Raw genomic sequence first — 18,425 nt, 5'->3', positions numbered from 1 at the left:
TTTGGTAGATATATTTGATTATGTTAGTGTAGCGATGGTCTATTCGACATTCTGTCAATGCTTTTAACATTTTCTGATGGCTTATGGTATCGAATGCTTTCTCGTAGTCGACAAATATCAGTACCAGGTTTCTTGTATTCTGCAGACTTCTCTATAAGGTTCTTTATCACTAGTAAGAGGTCATTAGTGCTGTACCCCGATCTAAATCCAGCTTATACTCTAGGCTGATAGAAGTCTAATTTAGCGTCCAGTCTTTTTTTGATATTTTTTGTGAAATATTTGTATATGTGTGAGAGCAAACTGATAGGACGGTAGTTTTTTAGATTTATTAGAATACTGGATTATTTATATTGAAATAATGACTGATATCATATAATCAATAATCAATTTTGCTAATTAATATTTTGTTGCCTCTATTATGATATTTACATAATATTACAACATTATTGTTAGACTGTAGTTATCGAAACAAATATTCAGGTTTATTAAACTGAGTAGAAAGTGTAAATCCAATCTAATTAAAAATTTTTAGAGTATTAAATTTTCTACCAGAAGAACGTGAAAATTGAGTTTGGGAACGAACCGTGCTATTATAAATTAAAATTATTTGGTTCATTTGTTTTCTAAAATATTTTTGAGGAACATCGAGAATATAGCAATTAATTTAATTTACAGGAATGCAAGGCAATCAATTTTAATCTATTTTCGAAATAGAACATGGGTTACAAATATTTTAAGCGAGTGATAATATTTTTGACCTAGTTCCATCCCTGTAAATTAAGCTTTAAGTCTATGTTTTAGTGTTTCAAGAAAAGCTTTATCCAGAAAGTGTTCAATAAACTTTTATTCATAAATGAGCTTAAATAAAAGACAATTTTTCTTTTAGTTATATTGTTAGATTGCATCGTTAAAATAAATGTAAATTGGGTGAAAGCCATTATTTTAAATTTATTTTTTTATTTAGTCAAATAAATCTACATCGACTGCTAAAATAAATTCTTGTTAAAGTGTCCTCTCCTCAGGGGAGGTTGGCTACTACCAATTGCAAACTCTTTTTTGTCTTCAGCTATTCTTATTGTTGGAATATCGCAAAATATTATATTGAATGGATGGTATTACCCTTCTTTAAAGGTTGGTAACCATCTTATATACTAGAACGCTAAGCCCTTTTCTTGTCCACCACTTTACTCAAAAACCATATTAGATAATTAAAATATTTTTTCGGAATATTATTAGTATTACGTATGAGATTGTCAAGATATACTTTTGGTACAAAAATTCACTTCCGGTTTTGAGATGACCGGAAGTTAAAATTTACTTTAAGTTATAGACCCCACAATGTATATATGGATCGAAAGGTCTCGTCGAGACGAATCTAAATATGTACTTCCGGTTGCGATCCGACACCGGAAGTGACCGGATTCGTGATCAGCATGCAAAATTAACTGCTAAATGATAACATTGTAACAAAAAACATTGTTTTCGACGAAATATTTCGTGATATTTAATACACTTTTTACTTGCATTATTATTGATGAATGTTATGTATATTCTTGCTTATATTGTTTGTATTGATCTCTTAATTTTTCTCGCAAAATAAAAATTTCATTTAAGAAACTCGATGTCGAGTTGGTCCGCTAGTGTATACTGTTTCATGAATTAAATTAGTCTGTGTTGAGATCTCGAAACGTATTGACGCTTATTTATTTGAATCTAAAACTTATAAACTGTTGAAAATCTAACTCTGTCCATTGTCGGATGTTTCTTAGCCACGATAGCATTTTCCTTCCTAGTCCTCACTTCCCTTCGATCTTTCGTTTCACTATTAGTTGAGTATATTATTACTTATTATTTATCAGTGTGTGGCTTGGGTATGATGTTTTTCTAACTTTTATTGTGTTGAGGAAGTTCTCGTACCTATTCTATGCAGCACTTCTTCGTTTGAGGTATGCGATCTCCATGAAATCTTGACGAATCTCCGGTGGATACAAATTTCAGGCCTCCAATCTCCAATTTATTTACGGTTTATGTTTTAAGGATCCACGTTTCAACGGCGTAGAGAAGAGTCGACCAGACGTAGCAGTTTGATAAACGTAATCGAATTTCTAGTTTTACTCGAGAATCACATAGCAGTCTTTTGATTTTTTCGAAAGATTTTCTGGCTTGTTCTATTTTTGATCTTATTTCTAAATCAGGATTTAGACTGCTATCAATCCAACATCCCAGATACTTGAACCTGTTGATCTGTTCTAAAATGTGCCCGTTTATTGTGCAAGATTTAGGTAAATTGGGTTTTTTTTTTCGGATTGACATCACTTTGATTTTCTTAATGTTATTCTTCTTCTTCTTCTGGTTCCTATCCGTTTCGGATGTTGGAAATCATATTGGCAATCATGACCTTGCTCGCTGCGGCTCGAAACAGCTCCGTTGAGGTTTTCTTAAGCCATGTTCTTAAATTCCGCAGCCATAATATTCTCCTTCTACCTTAATGTTATACCATGCATAAACTTTTTTGGATGTTGCTAGAAAGGTCATCAATGGATATACTGCGAACGGCAACCATCTGGCTGCCGTTTTTTTTTTCGAAAAAAAAATACATTTTTACGTTATGTATGCTTAAAATTGTGCTGAGTCTTATTTTTTAATAACATAGAACGTAAAAAATGAAAAAATTGAATTCTGGGAATGAGAGCATGTTTGCTATCTTAACGTGGGTCATCTTTTAAATGGTCAATAACATTTAATGGTCAGCTAATCCCGTACCTTCTGCTCGATTACATATACAGGCAAGATATCAACCAAAATAGCCAACATATTTACCAACACCTTATAAACTGCAAGATGTATACTAAAACAGGTCACTTGAAAAAGTGTGATACCACCAAAATATTTGGGTACAGTTTATATTTCTTTGTGAAAGTTAAAAATAAGGGTACCCCGTTATGCAACAAGAAACCAATTAACATTTTTTCGAAAATGAAGTTCTTGGTTCGAATAGACTGTAAATAATATTATTCATGTTGGACATTCATGGTGGACGATAGAACCATATTGCAGAATAATAAATTCGGTGGTACAGGTTTTCAATTTCGAACCAAGTACGTTTTTTTGTAAGTAAGTATGTGTAAATATTGGTTCCTTGTTGCAGATATCTGTAACATGTTATTTTATTAGATTTCTGATAACTGTTGATAATCAATAATTATTGTGAAAATGTTACCTTACCAAAATAAATTTCTATCGCATAGTGCAAAAAATTATGAGAAATGTAACGTTGATGCCATCAACTTCCACTGAAGGTTAAATTTGCAGTTGCCGAGAGGTATGTGTATTGATTTATATTTTTTTAACTTCTAACCTTAAAACATTTTTAAAATTGTATAGAATATTTTTTAGTTGCTTGTATCTAATAGTATGTTAGTTAAAGATTTTTAAAATAATAAGCTTTTTTTGCTTATAATTTTTTAATTCCACTTTGATTTTTTTTTTGTAATATGTAAATTGGTTCCTTATTGCAAAATTATTTTTTAGGTCCAGCCAATTAACAGCGAGGAAAAGCAGGGACCAAGTACCAGCAGTAGTTCATGTGCAGAATTAGAAATCAGTAATTTTAATGAACATAATGTACATAATGTGTAAAAATTACATTAAAGACGCAGCAAATAACATTCTAGGGCCGCAAAGACCACCACCACGCAATGAGTGGTTCGATGCTGAGTGCGAGGACATTACAAGAAGAAAGAACAATGCATATAAACTGATGCAGCAAAGAAGAACCCGAGAAAAAGAACAAAAATATAAAGATCTCAGAAGAGAAGAGAAGTACATCGATCGGAGAAAAAAGCGAACTTATGAAAATAGAATATTGGAAGAACTTGAGGCATTAAAAAAGGAAAATCAAACAAGAAAATTCTATAAAAATCTAAATAAAGCAAGAAAAGAATTTAAACCAAGGATCGGACTATGTAAGGATAAGGAGGGGCATATACTCAATACAAAAGAAGAAGTATTGAAAAGGTGGGTGGAACACTATAAAGAACTGCTTACTATCGAAGTAGAAGATCCAAATCAACCACCCCCAGGAGCAAACAACAATACACCATTGGAGCCTCCATCAATTCAGGAAGTACGGGATGCAATAAAACACCTAAAAAATAATAAATCTCCAGGAAGTGATGGTATACCCGCGGAACTTATTAAATGTGGAGGTGCTACTCTGACTAATCATATATATAAAATCATACTGAGAGCCTGGAATGAGGAACAAATCCCAGAAGAGTGGTGTATTGGGATCGTTTGCCCGCTATACAAAAAGGGCGATGAATTAGAATGTAGAAACTATAGGGGAATAACCCTCCTTAATACAGCATACAAAATATTTTCGAGTATTTTATATGGTCGCCTGAGTGAATATTCAGAGGAGCTTCTTGGAGAATATCAAAGTGGTTTTAGGCCTGGTCGATCAACAACAGACCAGATCTTTGTGCTAAGGCAAATACTGGAAAAAACCAATGAATTTAATATCGACACATACCATCTTTTCATAGATTTTAAATCGGCCTATGATAGTGTCCTAAGAAATAAATTGTATGAAGCCATGGATGAATTCCACATCCCCGATAAACTGATAAGATTGGTTAAGGCTACAATGCGTAAAGTTGTTTGCAAAGTCCAAATACAGGGCGAACAATCACAGGCATTTGAAACGCATGTTGGGCTGCGACAGGGAGATGCGCTGGCGTGTCTCCTTTTCAACATAGCTTTGGAAAAGGCGGTCAGGGATGCCCAAATAGACAGCAGAGGAAACATTTTTAATAAATCATCCCAAATTTTGGCATATGCAGATAATGTTGATCTAGTTGCCCGCACAACACGCAAGCTAGAAGAAATGTATACCACCTTGTCACACGCCTCAAAAAATATGGGCCTGCAAGTAAATGAAAATAAAACTAAGATAATGGCATCAACACCCAACAATAGAGCCAGAAACATCGGCCACCAATTCACGGTTGATAATTCTACCTTTGAAGTGGTGGACAAATTCACATACTTGGGCTCCCTGATCACCAAGGAGAACGTCATGACGGAAGAAATCAAGCGAAGAATAATCCTAGCAAACAAATGCTATTTTGGACTGAGTAGACATATGAGAAGCAGAAACTTAAGCCAAAAAACAAAAATAACCATATACAAAACCCTTATACAACCAGTGTTGACATATGGGTCGGAGGCATGGACCATTTCCAAGGCAGATGAAAATCTCCTGCTTATATTTGAACGAAGGATCCTGAGAAGAATATTTGGTGGCATCTGTGAAAATGGTGTTTGGAGAAGGAGGTACAACTACGAGATATATCATAGATATAAACATATATTTGGTGGTAAAGACGTAGTATCCTTTATAAAAATAGGAAGACTAAGATGGGCAGGACATCTGGCAAGATCACAGCAGAACAACCCTCCTAGAAGAATCCTTATGTCACAACCTGTGGGAAGTAGAAAAAGGGGTAGACCAAAACTCAGATGGAGGGATGGTGTAGATGAGGATGGTAGACAAATAGGCGCAGCAAACTGGTGGCAATGGATAGAACTGACTGGCGTAATAGACTTGGGAACGTCGAGGCTCTTTTATAGGGCTGTAGCACCAATGATGATGATGATGATGAATTTTAATGAACAGGATATATCGATTAATAACGATGTGGGTAATGAAGAAGATTCTGATGATTCTGTTAAGGATAAAAATTTCGAACCTACCTACAGTGACATATCTTCATAAGTGAACAGTCTACTTTAAATGCAGAAATATCTTTCTCGGATCGTCCAAGAAAAGGAAGAAAGAGAAAATTTGCACAACAAGACAGAAAAGAAAGAAAAATAAAAACTAACAGCAATATGGAATATTACTCATCAAGAGGAAAACTAGTAAAATCAAGAGGTTTTATCAGATACATGTGTTCATGTGCCGATGCCATGAAAAATTTTCTGTTCAAACCCTTCAACGGTTTTTCGAACAGTATTGGCACTTAGCTAATTATAATCTACAATCTACATTTATATCAACATCCGTTAGAGAACATCCTGCACAGAGAAAAAATTTGCAGACCACAAATCCTGCAGCACGATAATTCTCAAGAAAATACTTTATAAATAAAGTTAATTTGTAGAAATATGTGTACCAATACATTGCAAGTGTCAACTAAACGCATAAATACTGCTCTTCAAAAAGTAAGAACTTTTACTACACTTGATAAGCGTGGAGTCCGCGGTGGGCCCAACAAAATGTCAGCAGATGAAAGAAATATTATAGTTAACCATAGAAACCAGTTTCCACGGTATGTATCTCATTACTGCAGAGCACGTAAAATGAACCAAGAATTTTTGCAAGAAGGAACTACTTTATCAATAATAATAATCTTTACAAACCAAAAAGTGAAAATCCTGCCAGTTTCTCAACTTTTAAAGTTGTTTTTTTTAATGATTTTAACGACTAAAAAAGCCAAACAAAGACACCTGCAATAAATGTGATGCCGTTAAAATTAAGATACAGAGTATTAAAGATGATGAAAAAAGTATACTGTTAGACAACAGGAACTGCATTTGGAACAAGCTGAATTAGGAAGAAAACAAATGAACCTTGACTTATCCAAAGCAATAGAAGATGAACAAATAGAAACTCTGACCTTTGATTTAGAAAAAACGCTGCCTTTACCTCGCATATATTCAAATATTATATTTTATAAACGACAGTTATGGGTATATAATTGCGGAATTTATGCAGGTAAGCAAAAAAATCTTTTTTTCATTTATGGCTCAAATAACAGGCAGGCCGTGGAGCTCAAGAAGTGGGGTCTTGTCTAAGAAAATATATTTTCAGTAATGTTAGCGATAAATTTGAGTACATTATTCTGTGGAGCGACTCTTGCGGGGGTCAAAACAGGAACATTAAAATAGTACTTCTGTTAAAATGTCTTCTAGAGGAATCACAGCATTTAAAGACAATCAGATTGAGATTTTTAGTTCCAGGTCATACGTTTCTTCCAAATAATAGTGATTTTGGAGATGTGGAATGTGCACTTAAAAGGCAACATAATATATTTTTACCTGGGGAATATAGCAATATAATGAAAACTTGTAGACAATAACGACCAAATAATGTAAATATTATAACGTAAGAAGATTTTTTGAGTACCGTAAAATTAGAAAAACAAATCACCTACAGAAAAAAAATAAAACCAACGAGCCAATAAGTTGGTTACAAACCAAAGAAATTAAATTGTGTAGAGATAAGCCTTATAGCATATTTTTTAAAACGGCTTATCAAGAAACTGACGATTATACAGAAGTAAACATAAAAAAGGAACAGGAAGGGAACTTTCAACTGAGTCACAGTTTGCCACGTATTTGGAACCATTGTGGCATAAAGGAAAGCCAGTTTCGGAAGCAAAGCTTAAAGATATAGTTATCTTTACTTAATACCATATACAAATCATATAGCAGATAATACTATAATAGAGGATATAGACGGATTTAACGGAAAACCAGATTTCGAACCAGATGCGAATTGTTAATGTTATATTTAACAACAAAGAACCACGTGATTTTTTTCTTACTTACTAAGTTAATTTTTTAGTTGTTAATTTGATTATAGCATTAATATCCATAAGTTATAATAAACGTAATTACTTTTGAGTCGTTTTTTATTATTTTTATATCCAAATAATTTCTCCAAATAAATACAGTTTTCTTGATTTTCTCAAAACTTACTTAATGTCAGTTGGTTCCTTGTTACATAACGGGTTTTATTTATAAATCACCAAAGGGATTAAAATAACAACTTCAATTAATATAAGCTAACAAGTTTTCAAAGTAAATGAGATGAAAAAATCAAAAATTGAAATTAAGATAAACAAGAGAATGCTTTTTACTCCTGATTCCGATTGAGACGAACTAGTCGCCACTGCATAAAAATCAGTCAGACAGTTACAACTACACCGTACTATATTCCTGAAACTAACAAAGACCTAAAAATACATCACTGCATCCAAGTGCAAAAATTCAAACAATGATGACTAAAATACTTAATTGGTCAACACCTACCTTCAATTTAGCCAGAAATTAAAACGAATTTATAGAATCGACCTCAATATAATACACTTTTGACATTGTAGTCTATAAACCTAATAAAATATTAGTTTTTTCTTTTCGTATGATAACAACCATTACCGGATGTGGTTATATGCATTAGTATATAAATTAAAAGTAAGATTTAGGAGGCACTGATAAAACACAAAGTTTGTTTATTAGGGATTTACTTTGAAATATTCAAGACAATGATGTGAAATGGAAAGATATGTAGTTGTAATATTTGATCTTGTATTGATTTATATGAGACATGTAAAGATATACTTTAACCCTTTCAGGACTCAATATATTGCGCAGATATCCAAAATTTTTCAAACAAAAAAATATGATCAATCGTCTTAAATTGTGCCCAAAGTGATCTATTTTTTAAATTTCCCTAAATCTTTGGTAGTGCATGGGATAACTGTGTCCCAGTAGTATTTTATATTGGGATCAATGTGTCTCATTAGGAATACAAGAATAACTTTTGAAGGTAATTTTATTGGAAAAAGACATAAAATTACATGAAAAAAATTAACAATGGTGTGGAAAAAAACACGTCTTATATAGTAGCAAATCACAGGTGATGCAAATTGACGGATTCGTATACGAAACGTCTTCAATAAAGGATGAAGTAGCAAGATCCTTTTGTTTTTCTTCTCCAAATTGTGACCGAAAACCTTCTATGTACCTAGATATAACGCTGCGAGTAATTCTTTTTTATTATGTATAATATCATGAAAATACTAAGTGTCTACTAATTATAACATTATACAGTGTGTCCGTAAAGTATGGAATAAATTCGATATTTCCTAAATGAAAAGACTTTTTAAAAAAATCTAAAACACGCCTATTTTTAAGTTTAATTATCTACATTTTACAATAAAATTTCATTATAAAAGGTGATACACATTAAGGTGATGACGTCATCGGCTCTTTTTTAAATGTAACTCCCTATATTTTATGACATTTTTACATCGATAAAAATGAGCGGATTCCAAAAAAGTATAATACTCGGGGTCTAATGGATATAATTTGAAAGATATGCGCTTAGAAAATAAATTATTTATTATCAATTACAAAAAAGTAGCCTACTACTAGTTTTTAGTGAAATGTGATTATTTTTAGTAACGTTAAATAACAATTAAGTAGTACAATAATTGTATTAATTCGTGAATGTTCTGTATTATTGCTTAAAATTAATTTGAAGTAGAAATGAATTTGAGTGTAAAGCAAAGCATTGAGATACTCATGATGATTGGGTATGGAGACAAATCGCGAACTCAGATGGAAGTGTGTAATTTATTTAATGATAAATATCCAGAAAGACCGATACCGCAGTCAACGGTAAGTAAGATTGAAAAGAAATTTCGAGAAACTGGTACGAATGAAAAAGCACGTAAATCAGGTCGTCCCTCTGTAAATTATGATTTACAACATTAGATGTTTTACTTGCTTTTGAAGAAGATGCACTTCTGTTAGTAAGGTTAGTCGTGATCTCGATGTCAATAAAACTTAAAAAATGGCACCCCTTTAGATGCACTCTTGCACAGGAATTAAACGAGGATGATCCAGATAAAAAAATACAATTTTGCGAAACAATGATGGATAACTGCCACCGAAACCCTCTCTTGGTTCAAAATATTATTATTTCTGATGAGGCTACATTCACATTAAATGATGAGGTCAAGCGTCAGAATTGTAGATACTTGGCAAAAGAAAACCCTAACTGGATGCAGGAACATCATACACAGTATCCGCAAAAAATAAACGTATGGGCTGCTGGCATTGTAAGAAATAGAATCATCGGACCCTATTTTTCGAAGGTAATTTAAACTTTAGTTTAACTTTACTTTTAAGTTTAGTTAAATTATTCCCCAGTAGAATTAATCCTAGAGGTTTTGATGAAAGTATATGGTTTCAACAGGACGGTGCGCCTCTCCATTATGCTGTAGATGTTCGAAGGTACCTAAACGAAATTTTTCCGAACAAATGGATTGGAAAACGTGGACATATTGAATGGCCAGCGAGTTCACCAGACCTCAATCTTTTGGATTATTTTATGTGGGGTAATTTGAAGAATGTTGTTTATAAAACGAAACCTGCAAAATATTGAAGACTTAAAAACAAGAATTCGTAAAGAAATAAACAATATTTCTCAAGAAACCATAAACCAGGTTCTACAAGAATGTGTACAACTTTTGGGTTATTGTCAAATACAACAAGGGCTACAATTTGAACATTTAAGATAAAGTCATGTATTAATTACTGGATTACTTTCAAGTTATTTATTATCATTTATTTATAATTTATTAATATTAGACATCAATAAAAAATAATTTTCTAAGCGCATATCTTTCAAATTAAATCCGTTAGACCCCCAGTATTATACTTTTTTAGAATCAGTTCATTTTTATCGATCTAAAAATGCCATAAAATACAGGGTATTGCATTTAAAAAAAGAGTCGATGACGTCATAACTTTAATGTGTATTATCTTGTATAATGAAATTTTATTGTAGAATGTAGATAATTAAACTTAAAAATCGGCGTGTTTTAGATTTTTTTATAATATACAAGGATTTCCACAGTTTTCACTGTATTCCTTCGCTCAACCGTTTTCTCCAATTTTTCCTGTTTAGCCAGTCCCCTTCCTGTAGGTTTCTTCTACTCGTTGCTTCGTCCACCTCATACCCGTTCGGGGTCTGCCTCTCTTTCTTCTTCCTATCGGGCTCCACTCTGTTATTCTATTTATCCACCGATTTTGGTCTGCTCTTCTGACATGTCCGTACCATGTTAATCTCTTCTGTTCGATGTAGTCTATTATGTCGGAGTTCATTCCCATTCTCCTCTTAATCTCCATGTTATTTATTCTGTCTCTTCTTGTTACTCTGCAGCTTCTCCTTAGGAATTCCATCTCTGTTGCTCTTATTTTGTTTTTGGTTTTCTTATTTATTGTCCAATTTTCACACCCATAAGTGAGGATACTTCTTGTCATGGTATTATATATTTTTTTCTTTGTTTTCATGCTGATGTTCTTATCCCATAGTACCGGGTTCAATTTTCGTATGCAGTCTCTTGTTTGTCCTAGTCTATTTTTTATCTCTTCCTCCGTTGTTCCTTTGTTTGATATTATGAAACCTAAATACTTATACTTGTCTGTTCCTTTGATTTGTTTACCTTCGTCTATTTCCAGCTGTTTTATTTCTGTATTCTCCGTTGTTAGGTATTCAGTTTTCTTTAGGTTTATTTCCATCCCATTCTTTGTATATTCCTGCTCCAGTTTTCTCATCATAAAACTGAGGTCATCCTCGTCTTGTGCGATCACTATTTGGTCGTCGGCAAAACTTAGCGTATATAGATATTCGTTCCTTACTGGTATACCCATTCCTTCGCACTTTCTTTTCCATGGTTTCAGGGTTTTTTCCAGGAATATTTTGAACAGGGTGGGGGATGTGGAGCAACCCTGTAGTAGTCCCTTTGTCGTCTTAAATGGCCTGCATATTCTATTGCCCGTTTTGATAGCTACTTCGTTATTCTTGTAGTGCTTTGCTATTTGCGATTCTTGTATTCATTGCTTCCCATAGCTTGGTTCTAGGTATTGAGTCATATGCCTTCTTAAGATCAACAAAAGCCAGATGGACGGATCTATTTTTGGCCATTCTTTTTTCTATTAGTTGTTCGACCGTGTAAATGTGATCTAAGCATGTTTTCCCCGCTGTGAAACCTGCCTGGTCTTCTCCGATTTTATCTTGTATATATATTTCTAATTTTTCCTTTATGGTCTTTCCATACAGTCTGCCTATAGACGATATAATGCTGATTCCCCGATAGTTTTCGCAGTTTTTTCTATTTCCTTTCTTGTATATTGATGTCATATATGCTTGGGTCCATTCTGCCGGTAAGTCTTCTCCATTCAGTGCTCTCTCAAACATTTTATGTATCATACGGAATAACTTTTCCGATCCGTTTTTTATCAATTCGTTTGGTATTCCGCCGGGACCTTCTGCTTTTTTGTTCTTTAAAGTTTTGATCGTTCTTTTTACCTCAGCTAGGCTTAATTCGATTTCGTCATGTGTGTAGATTTCTATTCCGTCTATTTCTGATTGTTTGAATTCGGGGCGGTCTTCGGTTAGCAATTTTTTATTCTTGCCATTCGTTTTCTTTGATTTGACCGATCTTGATTTTCTCTGTCTTATTTCTTTGGAGCGACTTTAAGATGCGCCATGACTCTGAATTTCTCGTTCCTCCTATGTGCTGTTCTATCTCTGTGCATGTTTTTTCCCATCTTTCATTTTTTTCATTTGCTACTTTTCTTTTCACTTCTTTATTTTTTTTTCTGTATAGTTCCAAGTCCTCATAGTTTTTTGTGTTCAGGTATTTTATATGAAGTTCTTTTTTCTCTTTTATGCATGTTAGTGTGTCTTCGGTTAATTTCGTAGTTTGTTGGGTGTATTTTTGGTCCACTTCTCCAAGAGCTTCTAGGGCTGCTGTCTTCATGCAGGTTTTTATGTGTTCGTATGTTTGTTCTAATGATTCATACCGAAACTCTTCTAGCTTTTGGTCCAATCTTCGCTTATATAGGTCTTTTATTGAGTCTTCTTCTAATAAATTGATTTTGAATTTCTTTTCTTGTGTTGAGCACGTATTGACAGGTGTAGCCGGAGCCGTAACTTGGTCAGACTCTCCCTGGGTCGGTTTCTGTTGGGTCCATATGAAGGGGAATTCCATCCAAGCGATTACTAGTTTGTGATCTGTGCCGCATTCTGCGCCTCGCGCTTAGATTTTTTTAAAAAGGATTTTCATTTAGAAAATATCGAATTTATTCCATACTTTACGGGCTCACTGTATATTATATTTTGCATTTATTTGACACGGCAGTGACATCCACGGTAGTGAATTCCTGTATTTTTCACTTTTCTAAAGCACTGCTCGCTGAAAATATTTCGCCGATTCACTGTAGCGTGTGTACATGAATGGCTATCAATAAGCAATGAATAGAGGATTCAATTATTATTCAAATGATAGAATTTCTCTGCCACGGTAGTGACGTGGTTGTTTACATTTTTCACTTAGTATAATGTAAACTCCTGTTTAATCAATTTTTAATCATTTATTTGCCAAAAGTTTTTTTAACAACTTTTACTTTTTTTATAAATTTTAATTAATTTCAGTCCTTAATGTTCGTAACAGTGATTTAAAAAAAACAAAAAAGGGGCTGTCTTGGCTCCTAAGGGTTGTAGAACCCTTTTTTTAAGTTGTGTTTTATAACCAGAACTTCGAATATTTTTGTGTTATTTTCTTCTTCTTACGTGCCGACCCCGTGACGAAGGTTGGCAATCATCACGGATATTCGAACTTTTGACACTACAGCCCGAAAGAGTTCAGCTGACCTGTTTCCAAACCATTCTCTGAGGTTTCTCAGCCAGGACTTCTTCTTCTACCTATGCTGCGCTTTCCTCAAATCTTTCCCTGCATTATTACTTTTAGGAATTCATATCTGTCACCACGTGTTATATGATCCAGATATTGTAGTTTTCTTATTTTGATGGAATCCAGTATCTCCATGCTGTTCTCTATTCTTCTTAGTACTTCTTCATTGGTTATTCTAATCAGTCTGTCCAGGAGATTCTCAGTATCCTTCGATATGTATTTTTTGTTATTTTGTTATTTAATTTAAACTAAATTCTACGGAGCTATTGTAATTGTTTATAAGCTTAAAAATTTCTATTTATTATTAAATCATTTTGTGTACATAAATATAATTATTTTTAAAATATTTTTCATAGGTTAATAGTATACGTCTTAATAAAGAAAATAAATCCCGGATTATTGAGATCCATTTAATAAAATTATCTGGACCAGCCTTAGAAATAAGCTCTTTTTTCAAAAAATCTTATAAACAAATTAAATTTCGCAAAAACCATTTAACCAATCTGGCCTATCTTTTGCACACAGTTCAAACACAGTAAGGCCCTCAACTTCGGGTACATTTTAAAAAATTTTAATAAACAATAAAAAAGTTATTAACAACATTTTTGTTGTTCACTTTATAATAACTTTTTTGTTTATTAACCGATTTTAATTTAGTATATCTCAATTTAAATCTCTAAATAGACAAGTTTTTAAGTTATGAACAAAATAATGAGTTTCACGTTTCGATCGTTTATTTAAAAATATTTCCATTAAATAATTAATGAATTTCTAGATGTGAGTCTTTTTGTAATATCTCATACCTACACATTTCAACTGTCAAAACCATTTATACACTTGTGTCAAGTAAAAACCTAACTTAATTGTGCTAATTATCGGCAAATCGAAAGTTATATGTGTACCAGAAAATAAAAAAGATAAAATCGAGGAAAAAGCGAACATGGCAGATGGACAACAAGGCTTCCGGAAGAACCGCAGCACAATAGACGCAATTTTTATTATCAGACAAATAATAGAGAAGTCTATTGAATATGGAAAACCAGCATACATGTGTTTTGTAGATTTAAAAAGTGCTTTTGACAGGGTGAAGCGAAATGACATCTTAAATTTATTACAAGTTGAACAAATAGACCATCAGATAATAAGGACAATTAATGAAATTAACAAGAACAACAAGACCAGAGTTATAATGCCAACAGTGGAAACAGAATGCATAGAACTAAAAGAAGGAATCCGCCAAGGAGACTCGCTCAGCCCATTGTTATTCAATATGGTGATGAATCAAATAATTCACGAAGTAAAAAAACGACACGGATACCACATGGGAGCGCATAAAATCACGATACTATGCTATGCCGATGATGCAGTATTAATTGCTGATAACGAAGATAACCTACAAAGGCAGCTCCACACCTTCAATATCACAGCAAACAAACTTAATATGAGAATATCAGTAGAAAAAACTAAATCTATAGTGATCAGTAAAGAGCCGCGTAGATGCAAACTTGAAATAGGCGGCAAAATTGTAGAACAAGTAATGTAATTCTATTACCTGGAAGTAGAGATCACTAGTAACAGGGATATAAGAACACAGACCACAAGGCAAGCATCAAAAACGGCAAGAGTAAGTGGTTGCCTCCGAGAAACCATATGGGGAAACAAATATCTGACCACGGAAAGCAAAATGAAAGTATACAAGACAACAGTAAGACCAATCCTACCATATGCAGAGGAGACAAGGCCCGATACAAGAAAGACGAAACAACAAGTCAACAATATCGAAATGAAAGTATTAAGATCAATAGCGGGCATATCATTAAGAGGCAGTCAAACAAGACACAAAAACAAGAAAAAAAACTGGAACGAACATGTAAACCGAATGGGACCAGATAGATTAGCGAACATCTGTAAAAACAACAAGCCGTATAGCAGAAGACCCGTTGGAAGGCCGCCAAAAAGATGGAAAGATAATGTACAGTCAACAACGACTGAAACAGAATAAGAGGCAGACAAACAGGAGTAATCCTAGTCGCGCGAAGAAGAAGAAGAAGAGTTTGATATGTAATAACTTATCTACTCGTAGTTAATACTAGTAGCTTTAACCAAGTTTGATACATTGCTGATTTGCAGAAGCGATTTATATAAAAATTTAATAACGCTGACACGTGACAACGATTAATGGAAATAGAATTAAAACTTGGAAATTTAAATGAGTGACTTCTCTCAACGTTTCTTACTTAAACTTAACCTTATATATACACTTTAGGTTTTTAACGTAAGCATATTCTCATATAAAGTTTATAGCTTTTCCAGCAACAAGACATGAGTTTTGTTCTTGATGGAGGCATTCCCTTTTAAATGAACGTTTCTATTTTTATCATTCGCTTTAAAAACCATATTTATTTTCTAGTTTTAAACGACAGAATATAAATTAGTAATCATAAATCACAGTTGTTAAGAACACCAAAGAGTTCTTCACGGAAATACTTAAAGGCTTTGATAATTTAAGTAAGATTAATAGCCTAGATTTAATTAATCATAGATTCTTTTGGATAAAATATAAACGAGATTTATAAATATATACAGTTCTAAATATGTACAAAACATTTAGAAAATATGACTCGAAATACGTTTCAAGCAGAACTAACAAAATCTTGCATATCAAGATTCAAAGCGATAAAGCAAATATATCAGTTACGATATAGATGCAGACAAAAATGTGAAATCGAATATTTAAATAATCAGAATGAAGAGCTTTACGAATAGCAAGAGATGATTGTGAAATGAGACACCGGTAAGCAGAACGACGTCTAATGCAGAATATATATCTATCCCAACGATACTATTCTGGAATACATAATTATTCTATCCAGTTTTTGATAGAGCGTGGTTTTTGGTAAAAATTCACTCTGATCATATCTACGAGTTAGAAGATTCTCCGAATTATCGTCCATATTCTGTTATCAGAGCCTCTACACTTATCTAATAAGGTGTTCGTCACTCTAGTTTACCACTATTGAAGATTAGATTGATATATTACCTTATACTTCTGCATTTCTATATGTCTATGAAATATATGACAAAATAGATAAAGTTCTGATATTAAAAGTATTAAAATTCTTTACTCCTCATCCCAAACGACCTTTTCTTGTTCGATCCGCCAAAGACAACAGTTTTAATACCTTATGAAGGTATAGAATTCCGTGTGCAGACTGTTTTTGATCTTACATATATATCAAACAGCATCATCTTCAAACAAGTCATAAGATAGACTTTAAAAATTACAGTATCGAAGCAAATAAAATCTAGACATTATGCCTCTTCAGGGGATGTTTTCGTCATTTAGTTGTATATGCTGGCCAAAAGCTGGCTAAAAATGGAAATTTCAAAAAATAACATTTCGGGCCGATTCTTGTCCCTATACTAGGTAGGTATGTGACCTAATGTGGCACGATCTCCATCCTAAATAGCATTTCCAAACAAATTTTACAGCACCCACTTCGTAATAAGTTTTGGCTGCGTTTGGTAGATTTGGTATTTTTTTATTTTTATAATTCAGATGATTTTGGTGAAACAGGAGTTATGGATATGCCAGAAGAAGTTTATTCCTTAGAATAGAATAGTCCTAGAACTTCAACCAAAATGTATCCAATTTTTTGTATAATATTCAACACAAGCAAATTTTCAGTTACTTCCCAATCAATAGAACTAAAGAAGTGCAGAAATACTGCACGAAACGTTTTCTATTAAAAGATTGAAATAGTATTTTCATTTTTTTTATTTCTCCTTGACTGATAACCTCAATTGCAGTAGGATTTTTATTACACTCATTTTGAATATTTAAATTTAAACAGTCGTACTCCTTGCCACACATGAAACTTGCACACAATGAAAATTTGGGAGAGAACTGTAGAGCGACGGTTAAAGAGAGAAACATCGATAGGAGAAGAACAGTTTGCGATTGTGCCAGGAAGGAGGACAACGGATGCCTTGTTTGCGTTGAGACAGTTAATAGAAAAATACAGCGAGAAGAAAACAGAGCTACATTTGATATTTATAGATCTTCAGAAGGCATACTACACTGTTACTAGACAAGAGCTATGGAGATGTCTGAGAGAGAAATGGGTTCCTGACTGACTTACAAAGTAAGGTCTGCTCTTGGGTTAGACGTGAGTGGACCTCTACTTTGCTCACAAATGGTTCCCGATTTGGATTTGCACCAGACACACACCGGACAATAATTTAGAGACGGTCTGGCAATGCTGAACGATTGGCTACCGTGCAGGAGATTCATAGACACAAGGCGGTAGTATATTGGTATGGGGCGGCATCACTCTTAGTGGAAGAACCAATCTCGTTTATCTGGAACGATTTCTAAATGCAACAGACCACCGCGATATTATTCTCGAAACTATTGTAGTACTCTTTGCACAATAAGCTGGTCCCTAATCCAATTAATGCATGACAAGGTCAGTGCCAGGGTCATACTGCCAGGGTCGTACGAAAATTTCTCGAAGATAATAAAATTGAGGTTTTACCATAGCCTGCACAATCGTCAGATTTAAACCCCATTGAGCATGTATCGGACATATTGAGCAGAAGTATTTTACAACAAAATATTGATTTCAATACAAGACAGCAACTGTTTGAGGGCATTTCAATAGAGTGGAACAGAATACTGCAGCTAGATATTGACCATCTAAACATGAATTTGCCTTACAGATGTAGGACAGTAATCAACACCCGTTTACAACTTAGCCTAAGGGCTACTTTGTTGGGAGTTGAGGGGCAACAAATTAGTTTTTTATTTTTTTGTTTCTTATTTTGTATTCGGGACACTTGTTTATAACTTTTTATTAAAAATATTTG

General features: G+C 33.5%; 1 protein-coding gene across 3 annotated transcripts in view; it reads right to left on the bottom strand.

Moving 5' to 3' along the window:
* Positions 1-18,425, bottom strand: part of rho-6 (serine protease rhomboid 6) — an 87,651-nt gene that overhangs the window by 61,696 nt on the left and 7,530 nt on the right. Inside the window, exon 1 of one of the 3 annotated variants that reach the window (XM_072532571.1) lies at positions 8,101-8,125. The exons of the other annotated variants lie outside the window; for them this stretch is intronic. The gene's annotated coding sequence lies outside the window, so the exon portion shown is untranslated. Of the gene's footprint in view, positions 1-8,100; positions 8,126-18,425 lie in introns of those variants that run through there. 3 annotated transcript variants of the gene reach the window in all.

Source organism: Diabrotica undecimpunctata, chromosome 5, assembly GCF_040954645.1.
Source record: "Diabrotica undecimpunctata isolate CICGRU chromosome 5, icDiaUnde3, whole genome shotgun sequence".
Lineage (NCBI taxonomy): Eukaryota > Metazoa > Arthropoda > Insecta > Coleoptera > Chrysomelidae > Diabrotica > Diabrotica undecimpunctata.
This window is presented reverse-complemented; position numbering and strand designations above follow the sequence as displayed.